Raw genomic sequence first — 16,933 nt, forward strand, 5'->3', positions numbered from 1 at the left:
GCAGTAGAGGCACGGGAGCACAACGTCGCTGCTATGGACGGATGATGATTTTTTTTTATTGCCCTTGTAGGCAGACGATCATACGGCCCACCTGATAGTGAGTGGTTACCGTCGCCTATGAACTTTAGCAATGCCAGGGGCAGAGCCAAGCTGCTGTCTACCGCTTAATACTCTCAAGAAGCCTCGTTTGAAGAAGGACATGTCATAGCGCTCGGGAAACACCGTAGAGGGGAGCTCATTCCATAGCCGGAACTCTACTCCGATAGCGGGCGGTGCGATGGTAAAAACGAGATGACAATTTAGGCTTAGGATGATGATTTAGGCTTTTAAAATTTCGGACCACGACAACGTCAAATTGGGTTTTGACAACAAAGTCTTCGTTCGGTTCCCCTGAAATCCAAATAGTCAATGAGTCTGGTGTTGTTGGAGCCCATGAAAGACGGTGTCTACTCACCATCACCCTGGCTTTAAGCTCGTTGACCTTCAGTGGCGCAAAGCACGGCCGTTCCCAGATAGCGTTTACGCGAATCTGAAGTTCGTTTAAAGTAATTTGGGTTTTTTGCGGGTATTCCCGTTAATACGTAAAAGTTGGCAACATCAATTATCTCGGGTTGACATCGGGAAATATAATAAACATTGAGTTAATGTTATTTCGGGTCGCGTGCGCTCTCTCCGAGAATATTTATGTTCAAAGTGTCCTTTTATTCGTTAAACTGAAAGGAAATTTAATGTGCTCCACGAAATCAGAGTTTTTGTGATTATTACATGATAACGTTTCTCATTGTTGTTGTTGATGTGCTGAAGAGTTTATTGCCCATTCGTTGCGAAGTAGTTGTCGCGGGTCATATAACTACAATACGGAACAATCAGATTGAAGTCACGTGAGAGATCGGTCCTCTGTTGTAGAGGCAGCGTGGAGATACAAACACGCGCGGGTTCAGGTGATGTAGGGATGTTTTTTCCAAATATCATCATCATGTACAAGGTTTTTTTGCCGGGATTCGATGGCGCTATTGTATCAATTCAATGTCTCTGCGATTTGACACATTTGTTTTCTTATTGAATATTCTTGCGTATTGATTTGACGTTAACGAGAATCATCCAAGCATCCGCATTCATTTAATTTTGGAGTTCAATAACCTATAAAGGGTTAACAAATACAGTAATTTCTGTTCTGCAGCTTAAAAACGATACAAGATCACGACATTGTCAGATCAAGGATTGATTTTCGAAAAATAAAGGTAAACCATGAAGTCAATTCAGAAAGGTATTGGCGTCGGGCGACCATATTTAATCCTCGTTTGACAGCTGTCATTTTACCCGCCAAATCCCGAACCTTTAATCTCGTATTATTTTTAATATTGCAACCCTGCTCTCTCAACAACTTCGGAATGTCTAATAACACGTAAAATATGAATTTTCAAAGTTTTTAGAAGCAGATTTTGAATATATTTAAGATGAATCGATGTCCGTCATATCTATTCCATTAATGAAAATGACATCCACTGTTGTTGTGTTGGAAGGATAACGGATACTACGCTGCTGCCGATTTCTGTCTCAAATAAATCACAGTGAGTCGGCACGGGTAGGTACCACCACCCTGCCTATTTCTGCCGTGAAGCAGTAATGCATTTCGGTTTGAAGGGTGGGGCAGCCGTTGTAACTAGACTGAGACCTTAGAACTTATATCTCAAGGTGGATGGCGCACTTACGTTGTAGATGTCTATGGGCTCCAATAACCACTTAAAACCGGGTGGGCTGTGAGCTCGTCCACTTATAAGCAATAAAAATAGAAACCTGGTAATCCTGTCTATATATATCGATAAACCCCTAACATCAAATGAACACTGAATTCCACACTAACAAAATAATATACGCATTATGTGGTAAAGCCAGAATAAGTCTAGAGAAATTACATGAATATTAGACCATAAAATTTCCACTTAAAGCTTAAAATTCAGTGCACCGTAAATGAACTCAGCGGTCTAGCTAGTACATTAATCTAGATAAATTGCTGCACTAATAAAGCGACTGGGCGCCCTAATGCATCTCGATAGTGTAACGGCTTCCTTGTACGCGGCTACCTAACTTCAATTAATTTTACAACATTAAGAATGTATACGCCATTACAATGGAGTGCTGGAGAAAGAGTCTTCAGAATATACTGCCCTGAGTCTGTAACGAATCGATTCCAAAAAAAAAAAAAAAAATTTATTGCCCTTGTAAGCTTACGAGCATACGGTCCACCTGATGGTGATTAGTTACCGTTGCCCATAGACTTCAGCAATGCCAGGAGCAGAGCCAAGTCGCTGCCTACCGCTTAATACTCTCCAAAGCCTCGTTTGAAGAAGGACATGTCATAGCGCTCGGGAAACACCGTGGAGGGGAGCTCATTCCATAGCCGGATGGTACGTGGCAAAAAAGACCTCTGGAAACGCACTGTGGATGACCGCAGTGGCTCCAGGTAAAATATCGACTGTTATGACCAATCTCACTGTTGTGTAATTCTGGCTTCTCTAACCAAATTCGCTCATACGAAAGCTCATGTGCGACGAGCTTGTATCCCGATTAAACAAAAAAAAAATGAACATGCCAAACAGAAATACAAAAACTATAACTACTATAAATATAATAGTTTTAAAAAAACTAGCAAAATACGCTTTAATAGAAAATCCAACTAAAAAATAGAAAATAAATTTTAGTTAATTCGAATTAAGAATAGTGTAAGAAAAAAATGATTTTATTGTAAAAAAAACCCTGGGGTGCTTTTCAGGATATTATCAAAATATCCCTTCTACTCCTATCTGTTTATAAAATATTTGTAACTACTGATACCATGCATTATTTTTTATTTTTTTATTAGATTTTCTATAAAAGCGTATTTTGTTAGTTTTTTAAACTATTATTTATTTTTCATTTTTTATTTTTTCAAATTCTTTATTTTTCATTTTTTCGTTGAATTTCAATATTTTTTTTAGTATTATATTGTCATTGGTCCTTAATAAGTATACTAAATTTCGAGTTAATCCGACGTTTTGAAGGGGCTCAAAAACATGTTCAAAGATTCCGTTACAAACATACATACGTCTGAAGCTAATAAAAGCGTATTAAAAATGAAATTCACGAAAAGTCTTATTCCCGCGGACTTGAAAAAAAAAAAAAGGTATTCAGTTAAAAATGGCTGCAATTTTACGTGGGCTCGGGTTTCCTGTCTGAAAGTCGATTCTTGACATAGTTTTTCATATTCCGAATAAAGAGGTCGGGTCCGTTGAAAAACATCACTATTTCACATTTTTATTTTATTTTTTTATCATTTTTTGCGCGTGTCAGAATTAAGTGGCAATTAGTGTTGTAGGTGATTCAGATGTCCATGACTTACAATCCGTACGGAGGCATCACTATCCTAATTATTTCTATAGCGAATTAAGCATGTAATCCATTTTTAAGAGACATAATGTTTTATCACTATGTAATATTATAAAACAAAGTCGCTTTCTCTGTCCCTATATCTCTATGTATGCTTAAATCTTTAAAACTATGCAACGGATTTTGATGCGGTTTTTTTTAATAGATAGAGTGATTGAAGAGGAAGGTTCATATCGACGCTTGAAAGGCAAACGTGACTATGCGACAATGCATGAACTTTACAGTAGACTAATAATAATTTAAAGTTGAAATACCTGAAAACAAAATTTATTTTAACGAATCTAGCTGTAGTAGAATCTAGCTAGTAGCTGTAGGATTGAAATGATTTTAATAGACCTAGAAATATATTTTGTTTGCACATCGAATATGGTTATTGCCTATCATTTATGTACAAAGCAGTTATAGTCGCTTAGTCATGTTTGCCTTTCAAGCGTCGATATGTATAATAACATCCATTAAATAGTGGAGAAATCAATAATAAATTACAGTTTCCGAAGCGAAGCGAGGGCGGGTCGTTAGTTATTAATATATAAACAATTGAGATTTTTATTCCACGCCCCTAGGAGTTTAAGTAGCATACGTAAGAATAGAATGGATTAATTAAGTGAGTCAAGTGATAAAGATTAAGTTAATAAAAGCTCTTTATTCGCGGAGTATATGTTCTGTAAATCTGCCCCGAATACTGAAACCGTGAATTTGAATGGTAATTTAGATATGTTTATTTTATTTTATTTTTTATTGTTCAGATGGTTGGACGAGATCACAACCAATTTGGTGATAAGTGGTTACTTGAGCCCATAGACATCTACAACGTAAATGCCACCACCCACCTTAAGATATGAGTTCTAAGGTCTCTCACTATAGTTACAACGGCTGCCCTACCCTTCAAACCGAAACGCGTTACTGCTTCACGGCAGAAATAGGCAGCGCGGTGGTACCTACCCGTGCGGACTCACAAGAGGTCCTCCCACCAATAAATCAGTCACACGATATAGGAATTGGGTCGCATTTTTTTTAAATAAGGAGCTTTTACCGTTTATTGTAATCTTCATAAGTCACAGCGTTGTACCTACCTTTATATCGTTTCACGCGTATCTAATGTAAATATGTATATATATTTTATGAGCGAACTTCAAACTATGGTTGAATGGCGTCGCGTCGTGTCGGACCAGTGGTCGCAGATTGACCGGCCCGCCGGAGTTGTTAAGTCAAACACTGCGGCCGTCCGGTTGAAAAGGGTTTGCGTTTAGTTCGTGGTTCGTATTACGGCGATTTTTCATTAAAATAACCCTTCCACGTGTTATGAAGTCGTCGTGGCCCAAAGGATAAGACGTCCGGTGCATTCGTGTGTATCGATGCACCGATGTTCGAATCCCGCTGACGGGTACCAATTTTTCTAATGAAATACGTATTCAGCAAATGTTCACGATTGACTTCCACGGTGAAGGAATAACATCGTGTAATAAAATGAAACCCGCAAAATTATAATTTGCGTAATCACTGGTAGTAGGACCTCTTGTGAGTCCGCCCGGATAGGTACCACCGCCCTGTCTATTTCTGCCGTGAAGCAGTAATGCGTTTTGGTTTGAAGGGTGGGGCGGGCAGCCGTTGTAACTATACTGAGACCTTAGAACTTATATTTCAAGGTGGGTGGCACATTTACGTAGTGAATGTCTATGGTCTCCAGTAACCACTTAACATCAGGTGGGCTGTGAGCTCATCCATCTAAGCAATAAAAAAAAAAGTTTTTATAAGAGCAAGTGCATACTTTGATTTTTAGGAGAGAGTGGTTAGTGGTCGCTCGGAGGCCTTGCTAGTTTCTCCAGGGCAGATGTATGATTACAGGCTCAGCCAGGAGGGGTGGAGTTTGCTCACAGACGCCCGAGCGTCTCCGAAGGAGATCTAATAATTTAGGATAAGAGATTAAGGGCAGCTGCTTGGCGAATGCATCTACTACCGGATCTGAATCGCGACCCGCTGCGAAGACCCGGCGAGAAACTCAGCGGGCTTATGTATGAGTTAGGTTTTACGTCGGACTCTTTGCCGAGTTCGACGATTACAGTTGCCGGGGTTTCTAAGCCTGCTCCTAATGCTAGAGCTGAAGGCGTCTAATGACAATGTTGATGACAGCGTTAGCGGATTCGCGAGGACGTGTCAGTATACGTACTGTGTCGAGTGCTGATACCGAGATATTAGGCAGGAGTTTCGATAGGTTTATAGTAGTGGCCTTTTAATATTATGTTAGATTGAGATAGATCGGGTGTATCTATTCAGAACAAATGAGATAGAATTTGTCAAACCTAGAATGATTAAAAAAAAACCAGAGGTCGTTCTCATTGTAGGATAAACAAGTTATGCTTGTTACACACAAGTTCTATCTATACTAATATTATAAAGAGGAAAGATTTGTTTGTTTGTTTGTTTCGAATAGGCTCCGAAACTACTGGACCGATTTGAAAAATTCTTTTTCCATTAGAAGCCCACATTGTCCCTGATGAACATAGGCTACGTTTTTTTATTTTTTTTTATTTTTTTTTTTGGTTTGATGTGTGTTTTAATGTTTCCGAAGCGAAGCGAGGGCGGGTCGCTAGTGCACAATAAACAAGATCGAACGATAAACAAGATAATTCTAGAATAAACAAGTTATGCTTGTTTATCCTAGAATGAGAGCGACCTCTGGTTTTTTTTTAATTCATCTCTGTCAAATTCTATCTCATTTCTTCTGAATAGATACACCCGATCTATCTCAATCTAACATAGGGTGACATCAAGCACATTGTAATGTTTCCGGTGCTTAAAACCGTTTATCCTTTAACCTATGCAAAGTCATAAAAAAAAAACTCAAATAACTTTTTTTTTAAACAAAGCAGCCAGTAATGGCACCACACCTGCACGGTCCCGACTTTAAAACTGCAAACTAATTTTCTCCAAACGGATTTAGTCCGTCCCCTGAACGTGTCAGAGACTGTTTTCGTTTGGCAATTCCACGGCTAGTGAAATCCGTCCTACGTCGGATTACCGCACATAACAGAATAATAAATAAGACATCTCGTTTCGGTGTTATGAAGTAATTTTATTATTTGTTTGTGCAAGTTTGAATTCTTTAGTGAGCGGTGGCGTTTTTAATTATTATTTCGCGTATAAAGTTGGAAAATATATCGACGCTTGAAAGGCAAACGTGACTAAGCGATAATAACTGCTTTGTACATAAATGATAGGCAATAACCATATTCGATGCGCAAAAAAATACATTTCTAGGTCTATAAAATCATTTCAATCCTACAGCTACTAGCTAGATTCTACTACAGTTAGATTCGTTAAAATAAATTATGTTTTCAGGTATTTCGACTTTAAATTAGTCTACTGTAAAGTTCACGCATTGTCGCTTAGTCACGTTTGCCTTTCAAGCGTCGATATGTATGTAGGTACTATAAGTGACATGAATAGTAAATGAAACATGATTCTGTTGCAAGTTTATAATTTTTTTTCTTTTTATTGCTTAGATGGGTGGACGAGCTCACAGCCCACCTGGTGTTAAGTGGTTACTGGAGCCCATAGACATCCACAAAGTAAATGCGCCACCCACCTTGAGATATAAGTTCTAAGGTCTCAAGTATAGTTACAACGGCTGCCCCACCCTTCAAACCGAAACGCATTACTGCTTCACGGCAGAAATAGGCAGGGTGGTAATACCTACCCGCGTGGACTCACAAGAGGTCCTATCACGAGTAAACATTATTAAAGGTTAAATTATTAAATGTTAGTGTGATCTGTGGTATATAATTATTATCTATGGTAAAATCTATGATCATTTTGTACAGGACTTTTTGGCGGGAACGCGAGGAGTGAAGTTGTGTAATTTGTTTTATTTTGTCTATTTAGTGTTTCTTCGGGTTTAAATGTGTAATAATGGTGGTTTATTAACCGTTTACTATCTGTGAAAGTGCACAAATCTGGGAAAATGAAACAAAGCCGCTGGACGTAACTTCTCGGGATCCTCCAAAAAGTCCACTGAAAAAATCTCAGAAAATGACCACCATTTTACTAAGATTATATTTCGTCCTATATCATCTCATTTCATTTAATTTCATCCCATTTGAATAAATTTAATCAAATTAATCATCTTCGTTTCACTCCATGTTATAATTTTTGATAAAAATAAGAACATACATTAAAATAAGACGTGACTTCAAGGTCTTAGTTACCAGGTCATAAAATCCCTTAGAAAAAGTCTTTGACAATATAAATTATAACCATAATAATGTTCAAACATATAATTTAAAACAAATAATTATGGTCGAATGTCGACTTCTGGGCGGACACTAGTTTATGTTAAATCGTCAAAATTTTCTTGTTACTATACATCGCATTCTTGAACTTTTTTCTTTTTTTTCTACCTGTCATCATGATAGCCTTGAGAGGCTATTTCAGCTTCTTCTTGACGTGCAGGTGAGCTCACGGGGCTCAAACCGGGAGTGTTTCTAGCACTAGCCTTAGCAAGAGCAGTGTTTCGCAGAATTTACTACCGGATCGGAAACGCGGCCCACTGAGAAGATCCGGCGAGAAACTCAGTGGGCTGTGTCTATGAGTTAATTCGCTCGTGGAGCCCTTCGTCGCTAGCGACGGGTTCGACGAGGACGTTGACCGGTGCTTGTGGTACCTAAAAGCACTGCTAATGGATCGGGCGGATCCGTAATGACGTATTTAGGGCACCTTTCTCGGAGTGAACATACATCTATATATCTTTATAACGAGTGCAGTAGAAGAACACAAAATTGGAAAACTTGTTTTAAAACATCACGTTTGATATTAGCCCGCGATTTCTGACTGTACCCTACACATATACCTAGTCCGGTTTTAGCCGGCGCGAACCGGTTCGGAATGACGCTAACCGGATTAAACTAGTTCGAACAAGTTAGTTCTGGGCCGTGATGGCTCGAACAATAAAACTCCATAGTCTCTGCACCGTTTCAGCTCTCAAACTTTACAGTTAAATATTTAAGACGATTATTTCCACCAAGTTTAAGACAAACACCATATTTATACATTAAAATCTATATATTAATACGTGAAGCAAAAACTTTGTTTCCCTCTTTACGAAAATTGCGCGGACGGAGGAGTATGAAATTTTCCACACTTATAGAGAATATAGAGAAGTGCACAATACTAATATTTTTTTAAAATAATACATAAAAGATACATTAAATCAATAAAAAAAACATTACACACACTACCATGTATTTGACGCACACGCGCATGCATACTATTACTATTTATTGTCAAACATTTGTTCTTGCCGTCTGTTGTCAAATTGAGATTAAATATTATTTGTCTTTATAAATATTTTTTTATAGTGTAGTCTTGGTGAAATTTGTGATTATAGAAGTATAAAAACAATCATAATAGTGTATAAACTCCAATTCCAAAATACAATTCCAATTGATTATAGTCGAATTTTGACAACTACCGGACCTCTAGTTTTATTAAAAACGCTTCGAAAAGTTGTTAAAGACCTCATTTGACACCACCTGGTCGCTTGTTTGTTTTACAACAAAATTTTAGAGATCAGTTTCAATTGGCAAACGTAGGCTTATGGGCTGAATTAGGTCGAAACCATTGCATCAACACATCGTAAGTAAGCAATTGATAAAGCAATCGTTATTTCTGGAATCAGTTAATGAAATAATGATATTTTTGTTTATCGAATTTCATTGGTTACCAGCTTCGAATGCTGCTGGTCTTGAGATATGAGGTTTAAATCTCAATTGTATTGTTTAACCACTATCCTTTTCTCCCTTTCCGCCCTTTCAAAGTGGAACGCACGACTGATTCACAATAGAAGTAATGCGAGATGGAAGCACCAATATGTACCGGCTCACAGCACGCCCAGTAAATATGATTCGATATATAACCTAAGCCGTGTATAATCAAATCGAGAACTCACGCATTTCTCGAATGAACGGTTTCAATATCCAAATGGCGTGCAGAGTACCGACTCTAATCTAGTTTCGACCGGCTCGAGCCGGATCGATCCGGTTAGAACTAGCTCCGGATGCGCCGTAGTTAATGCCGTTCCGAAGTTGTCGCTACGGTTTAACATTAGTTCGTACCTGCATTAGTAATTGGCGATGTTGTATTCTGTACGAAGTTTCCGTATTAAATTGGAGATGCAATGTTGTGTTCGACGAGGATAACCGAGAATATAGTCTTTTGAGTTAGCGTGTTCTTGCGAAACGAAAACAATCTTATTAACAGCATTTATTGTGGAGACTGGTTAACTAATTCACGGTCCAAGGTTTGGAGAGGCTACCAAGAACTATAGACCTAAATTCTACCCAGATTCTACACCAACCTTGGTAAGAACGCGCCTCTCAGCAGACTAGTTGGGGAATTAAATAATTTACATAACAAGTATTCTCTGGACGTTTTTGCTGGCACTGTTGACAGTTTTAGACGAGAAGTCTACAGCCTTGCTCAATGAGTTTTTTTTCAATTAAGTAATAGTATATTTGGTAGTGAATGTGTAATAATGTAAGGTCTTCATGTAATGTTATATATATAGTTTTTCTTTGTTTTTTATATAATGAACCGCTTTTTTTATGCATGCAGTCGGTACCTGTAATTGTGTTAGCATTTAGTGTGAAATCAATGTATATGATACCTGTAATGTTCTGTGCTGATGTATAACATGTTGGTACCCAATAAATAAAATAAAATAAAATAAAAATAAAATATAATAGTTTAGAAAAACTAACAAAATACGCTTTTATAGAAGATCCAATTAAAAAATAGAAAATAAATTTTAATCAATAAATTAATTCAAAATAATTCCTTTTCTTAAGGTACTTAGTCATAAAATTAACAACTTTGTAATTATCAATCTTCCTGAAGCTATATACAGTTCGTACAATGACTCATCACGGAAATTAGCTTCCGTATTCAAAGGTCAGTTAAGTTTGTTTATCTATTCGTCCCTATCTAGTGCCATCCAAAACTTTTGAGGAGAGTCCTTATCGCCTCAGACCCACAGTCGCCATAAACTGGAAATTAACCGGTTGAATCTAGTCAGAACTCGACATGCGGGTATGTTTGTGATATCCTTTGTTGTACAGAATAGGGATGTTAACCTTAATTTCATTGATATTTGACTTTTATGTAAATGGCATTAGGTATAGGTTTGACTGTGCCTTTTGTTAGATGGATAATGTCCATGACATTGACCATGCATCATCAGTTAGGCCATATCTACTCATTATCATCATCATCATTCTCCTGCCCTTCTCTCAGTCACCTGGGGTTGGCGTAACATGTTTTCTCCTTCTATATTCCTTCTATCATATACCATTTCTTCGCTCACTCTAGGTCTTTCACGCAAACCATCCATTTTTCTTAGGTCTGCGCTTTTTTTTACAATAAATTTATTCTCTATTATTTAGTTAGATTTTCTATAAAAGCGTGTTTTTTATTTATTTGTTAGTTTAAGTAGCAATATGTATCATAAATTAACCATTAATGTATATTAAATTCACGAAAATATAATACTTTCCAATTTGCTAAGTGAAAAAAGAAGGCCCTCAATTGAATTTGTTGTTTTGACTCCCGAAAGTAAACAACGGGTCTAGCTGTTTAAAATATTGAATTGTCATCGGTCCTTAATAAGTACGCCAAATTTCGAGTTAATCCGACGTTTTGAAGGATGTCAAAATAATGCTCATTACATTTCATTACGTACTAACATACGTATGAAGCTAATAAAAGCGTATTAAAAAAACGATTATTTTTCAGTTCTATTTACTTTTAAATTGACAAAGAGCACGTGATTGTACATACAACTACCTACGATGCAATCGGATTTGGAGTTAAAATAGAGAATAGGATACTATGAACATATTAGAACGATCAGTAAACTTGCTATAGCTAAGAAGTGAATAGTACTTTTTGTTTCTTTTGGCATGTTGTAGATATTGTTACGCCGGTAAGAAGTAGCGCCATCTATGGCCGAATAGTCGAAGTCGAAGGATCTAGTAGCATCCAGAACGCTCGAGAAGTACAACGCCATCTATTGTCAGATAGCGGAAACACAATATTCGACTTGTGTGGAGTATTCTAGGGATTTCGTCTCGACTATAAAAGTGTTGCAGAGATGGCACGCAGTCACTCAGTAATCGGAACTACTCGAAGCGAAACAGCGAACGGATCACCTGAAGCGAAGCGGAAGAAGCGAATTGAGTATTTTAAAGTATTTTGTGTGTATTCTAAGGGATGAATACAGTGTTAACTTGTAATTCGGTAGAATTTTATTTATCCCGAACCCCAGCGCGTAACAATATCACAGCTTCTGTTGCCGCATTGCCGAGCAAATCATTTCGAGGCCGCATGAGTTTCTACATCTCCGACACGCAGTCGAGTAGGAGGAGTCCTTTGATAATTACCGGCGTCTTTGTTAGACCCGTTTCAAAGCATTTGGCTCACGAGTGGACGCTCTGCTTGACTGTTGTTTATCGTCATTAAATTTCGAGTTCTCTGTCGGTTCTAACTTACACCTATTGTATTCGTGACCTAGCTCCGTGAGAGATATAACAAATAGTACGCTGACCTTAGCTATCTCGTATTACTGAAGAATTTGTTGGCTACTACGAAATCCAGTAACACGTGTAAGTACAACGATTTCGACCTAAATTGGTTCTTCCCAATAGAGGAAACCACCAGGTGGGCTGTGAGCTCGTCCACCCATTTAAGCAATAAAAAAAAAAAAAACCTATATTCAAAGTGATTTAGTCCGATGATTATTATATTTTTATAGTGTACTAGCGACCCGCCCTCGCTTCGCTTCGGAAACATTAAAACACACATGAAACAAAAAAAAAAATAAAAAAAAAAAAGTAGCCTATGTTCATCAGGGACAATGTCGGCTTCTAATGGAAAAATAATTTTTCAAATCGGTCCAGTAGTTTCGGAGCCTATTCGAAACAAACAAACAAACAAATCTTTCCTCTTTATAATATTAGTATAGATGAAAATCACAATAAAGGTATAATAAAAAATTTATTAAATAATAAAAATCGGAATTAAGCAATAAACAATAAAATTCGAATAATAAAGATCAGAAGCCACAAATATTGTAATTTCCTCATCACAATTGAGACTATAGACCTTGAGTATAAAATTGGTGGCGACATTCACGTGTTGTGAGTCTTTGGGTTCCAGTAATCACTTAACACCGCGTGGACCGTTAACTTGGTTACGAAAAAAAAACAAATTTATCTGCATCGCCAAATCTTATAAATTTTATTCAGATAATCTGAAATTTATTAATGAAATTTCGCGTATAATATTACAGTTAGCAGCCGAGCGTGACGTGTCAATTATCCGCGACTGTTATTGGCGTTACTGCAAAGGAATTTCAGATTTTAGGATACGGTCCAAGTGTGGTACTGTAGCGACAATGAAGTAGGGAGCAACAGACACACCGAAGTCGTCGTGGCCTACAGGATAAGACGTCTGATCCGCTAACGGTGCTTTTAGGTCCTGAATTTTTAGGACTGTCGATTTAATTTTTGCATATTTTTTAGCATTGTCGCGAAACAGACACGTGTTAAGTTTTTTTTTTTTTTTTATTGCTTAGATGTGAGGACGAGCTCACAGCCCACCTGGTGTTAAGTGGTTACTGGAGCCCATAGACATCTACAAAATAAATGCGCCACACACCTTAAGATATAGTTCTAAGGTCTCAGTATAGTCACAACGGCTGCACCACCCTTCAAACCGAAACGCATTACTGCTTCACGGCAGAAATAGGCGGGGCGGTGGTACCTACCCGTGGGGACTCACAAGAGGTCCTACCACCAGTAATTACGCAAATTATAATTTTGCGGGTTTCATTTTTATTACACGATGTTATTCCTTCACCGTGGAAGTCAATCGTGAACATTTGTTGAGTACGTATTTCATTAGAAAAATTGGTACCCGCCAGCGGGATTCGAACACCGGTGCATCGCTTCAACACGAATGCACCGGACGTCTTATCCGTTAGGCCACGACGACTTCAGTAAGTAAGTATTTCATCACAAAAACTGGTAGTACTTGCCTGCAGGGTTTTGAACACCGGCATAATTTTACTCGACACGAGTAAGTACACCGGGCGTTTTATTCCTTAAGCCACGAAGATCTCTCAAGTAGACTAGCGACTATTAACTATTAACCCTTCATCTCGGATGTATCACTGGTTTATGATGAAAACAGAATGATGCCTACTAGCTATTCTCTGACTGCTAGGTGTTAACTGGTTGTCGAAGTCTATAGGTATCGGACTGTGAGTGTCACCGCTTAACTTGTGACCTGATGTTTAACTCTCCCTAACACTGCTTAAGATCTTGCCGTACCTTTGAAACCGAAACGCATAAATACTGGATAAAACCAATGAAACAAACGCTTATGACTTAAACCATGACATACATTACTTTCAGTAATATAGTACAGTTTCGCTGACGCTCACAACTTAGACCACGGTTTCCGCTCGGCTGCTCCTCAAAGAGATGTCTTTTGAAGTTCTGCAATTTATAAGAACACATCCTGCGGAGGCTGGTCACGATAAATTGCGGTTTTTAATTTAGTGCTTTTGCGTATACTGGATTTAACTTTTAGTTGATTGAAAGTTTTTTTTTTTTCATTTGTTAACCATTTTTCCACTCTCTGGAATGTTCTTAGTGTAGGCAAATTTTTTTTTTTATCTTCTTTAGACTTCATTGACTGAAGTGATAAAATTTATTAGTGGTCGCCCGGTAGTCGAAATTCGACTATAATTATTAATTGAAATTAAAAGTTTGAACATTATTATGGTTCTATTGTCAAAGACTATATTATATTTCTATAATCACATATTTCGCTAAGGCACTATAGACAAATCATATTAAAGAAATCAATATTAATCTAGTCTCAACTTGACAGTCACAACTTGACTTTGACAATAAACAAAATAGTTTAAATACGTATGTGTGTCAAATACATGTTAGTGTGTGTAATGTTTTCTTTATTGGTTTCATGTGTTTATTATGCATTATTTAAAAAAAAAATTAGCATTGTGCACTCCTTCTCTATATTCTCTATAAGTGTGCTAAATTTCATGCTCCTCCGTCTGCGCAATTTTCGTAAAAAGCGATACAAAGTTTTTGCTTCACGTATTACTTACTACTGTATAGATAAAAATACGTTTTGGTAGCGAACAGAACTAAATTTTAATTGGTTATGGTAGATTGATTTTAGGGGTGGTCACGACCCTCAGCAATGAGAAATACGACGCAAGGAGGAGGATGGTAGATTGATTTTATTAAAAAAAAAAAAAGTTGCTTTAACATTGTTAACTTATAAATAACTATGTAAAGTTTTAAGTTCATGGGATCTCTTGAAGTAGCTGAAAATTACATTCGAAGACTTGGTAGAAATGACTAGCTAGGTGACTTTGTTTCGTCAGTCCTCTCAATAACTTGACTATCACTACATAGTTTAAAACAAAGTCGCTTTCTCCGTCCCTATATCTGTCTGTCCCTATCTATGCTTAAATCTTTAAAACTACGCAACGGATTTTGATGTGGTTTTTTTTAATAGGTAGAGTGATTGAAGAGGAAGATTTGTATGTATAATAACATCCATTAAATAGTGGAGAAATCAATAATAAATTACAGTTTCCGAAGCGAAGGGAGGGCTGATTGCTTGTCTATAATACTTATATATAAAAATGAATTGCTGTTCGTTACTCTCGCTAAATTTAAAGAACGGCTGGACCGATTTGGCTAATTTTGGTCTTGAATTATTTGTGGAAATCCAGAGAAGGTTTAAAAGGTAGGTAGATATGAAAATGCTCGGAATTAAATAAAAATAACAATTTTGTTTTTCCTTTGACGTGTCCCCCGTCGGACGGATTCCTTTTCTTTGTTTTAAGTTTATTTTATACAAAGTCGAGGTCTTTTATTTATCGATTGAGGCACTACGAAGTCCGCCGGGTCAGCTAGTGGTAAATATATTTCGTAATTGATGATAGAAGTAATAAATACTCTTTGACATTCAATAGGCATGTTTCAATGAAGTTTCACTTCAAATATCTGCAATTAATTCTACATTTACGGTTTAATATCACGTTTCTTATTTTCACAGTACATATTATTTCCGACTTTTCAAATAAACAATTTCCGTGGTCACGCGGACGACAAATAATAACTGATTGTGTCCACCCTCGGGCCAAATAATAAGTCGGTTTGTGGAAGTGATGTTCTATTTTATTTTTGGACCAACAATAACATTCATAATCACAAAAGGCGCCAAAGTGTTTTTTTTTTTTTTTAGGAATTTTATGTCCTGGTAATTAAGACCTTTAAGGTCATGTCTTCTGTTAATTTATATTCTTATTTTTACGAAAATTGATAATATGGAGTGAAATGTAATGAAGATGGTTAATTCTCAAATTAACCATCTTTATTACATTGAAATGAAATGAAATAACATGTGATGATATGGGATGAAATATAATTTCAGTAAAGTAGTGATCATTTACTGAGATTTTTTTAGTGGACTTTTTGGAGGATCCCGAAAAGTTACGTCCAGCGGCTTTGTTTCATTTTTACACATTTGTGCACTTTCACAGATACTAAACATTTAATAAACCACCGTTATTACACATTTAAACCTAAAGAAAGACTAAATAGACAAAATAAAACAAATCACACAACTTCACTCCTCGCGTTCCCGCCAAAAAGTCCCCAAAGTGGTCCCCAAGTGATGGAAATCACAGATAACATAAAAAATGTTCATAGACTTCAAACGTTAGTATGCGTTTCGTTTCACGCTATGTAGATCTTGAAGAGATTGTCCATATATTAGAGTTACAAGTGAAATATATGTTTATTATTTGCGGTTTCCTGATCATCGTGCCGCCATTATTGCACGATCTGCCTACATTTTCCGTGTCGCTTCCTCCATTATAGAATTCAAAAGCATTATTGCGATTTTGATTGCGTCAGAATTCGCGCGATGCAACAGCTGGCACGAATATAAAATCGCGGATATGCGTACAAGTTTTAAATTGTTTCCAATAGAATTGTATTTAAACGTGATCGGAGTGAAGGAGAATTTAATTCTCAAGTTTTTAAGGCTCCCTAGAGAATTTCAGTTCGGAAACTTTTTTATTTTTATTTTGTAGGTTGGTGGACGAGCGTGGTTACTGGAGCCCATAGACATTTACAACGTAAATGCGCCACCCACCTTGAGATATAAGTTCTAAGATCTCAGTATAGTTACAACGGCTGCTCTACCTTTCAAACCGAAACGCTTTACTGCTTAATGGCAGAAATAGACTCACAAGAGGTCCTACCACCAGTAATAAAATATATGGGAATATCATATCTCTCTGTGTTTTCTACCTTCTGCCTCGAGGGGAGTGCTCTGAGGTATTATTTGAGATGATGACGTCATTCGTCCATGCCCCTGGAATTTCTGATGTCCCTTCCAGGACGTC

General features: G+C 37.2%; 1 protein-coding gene across 9 annotated transcripts in view; it reads right to left on the reverse strand.

Moving 5' to 3' along the window:
* The window catches only part of LOC101740004 (KH domain-containing, RNA-binding, signal transduction-associated protein 2), a 284,259-nt gene that overhangs the window by 59,940 nt on the left and 207,386 nt on the right, over nucleotides 1–16,933 (reverse strand). The window lies entirely within an intron of this gene.

The sequence above is a fragment of the Bombyx mori genome, chromosome 20 (genome assembly GCF_030269925.1).
Source record: "Bombyx mori chromosome 20, ASM3026992v2".
Taxonomy (NCBI): domain Eukaryota; kingdom Metazoa; phylum Arthropoda; class Insecta; order Lepidoptera; family Bombycidae; genus Bombyx; species Bombyx mori.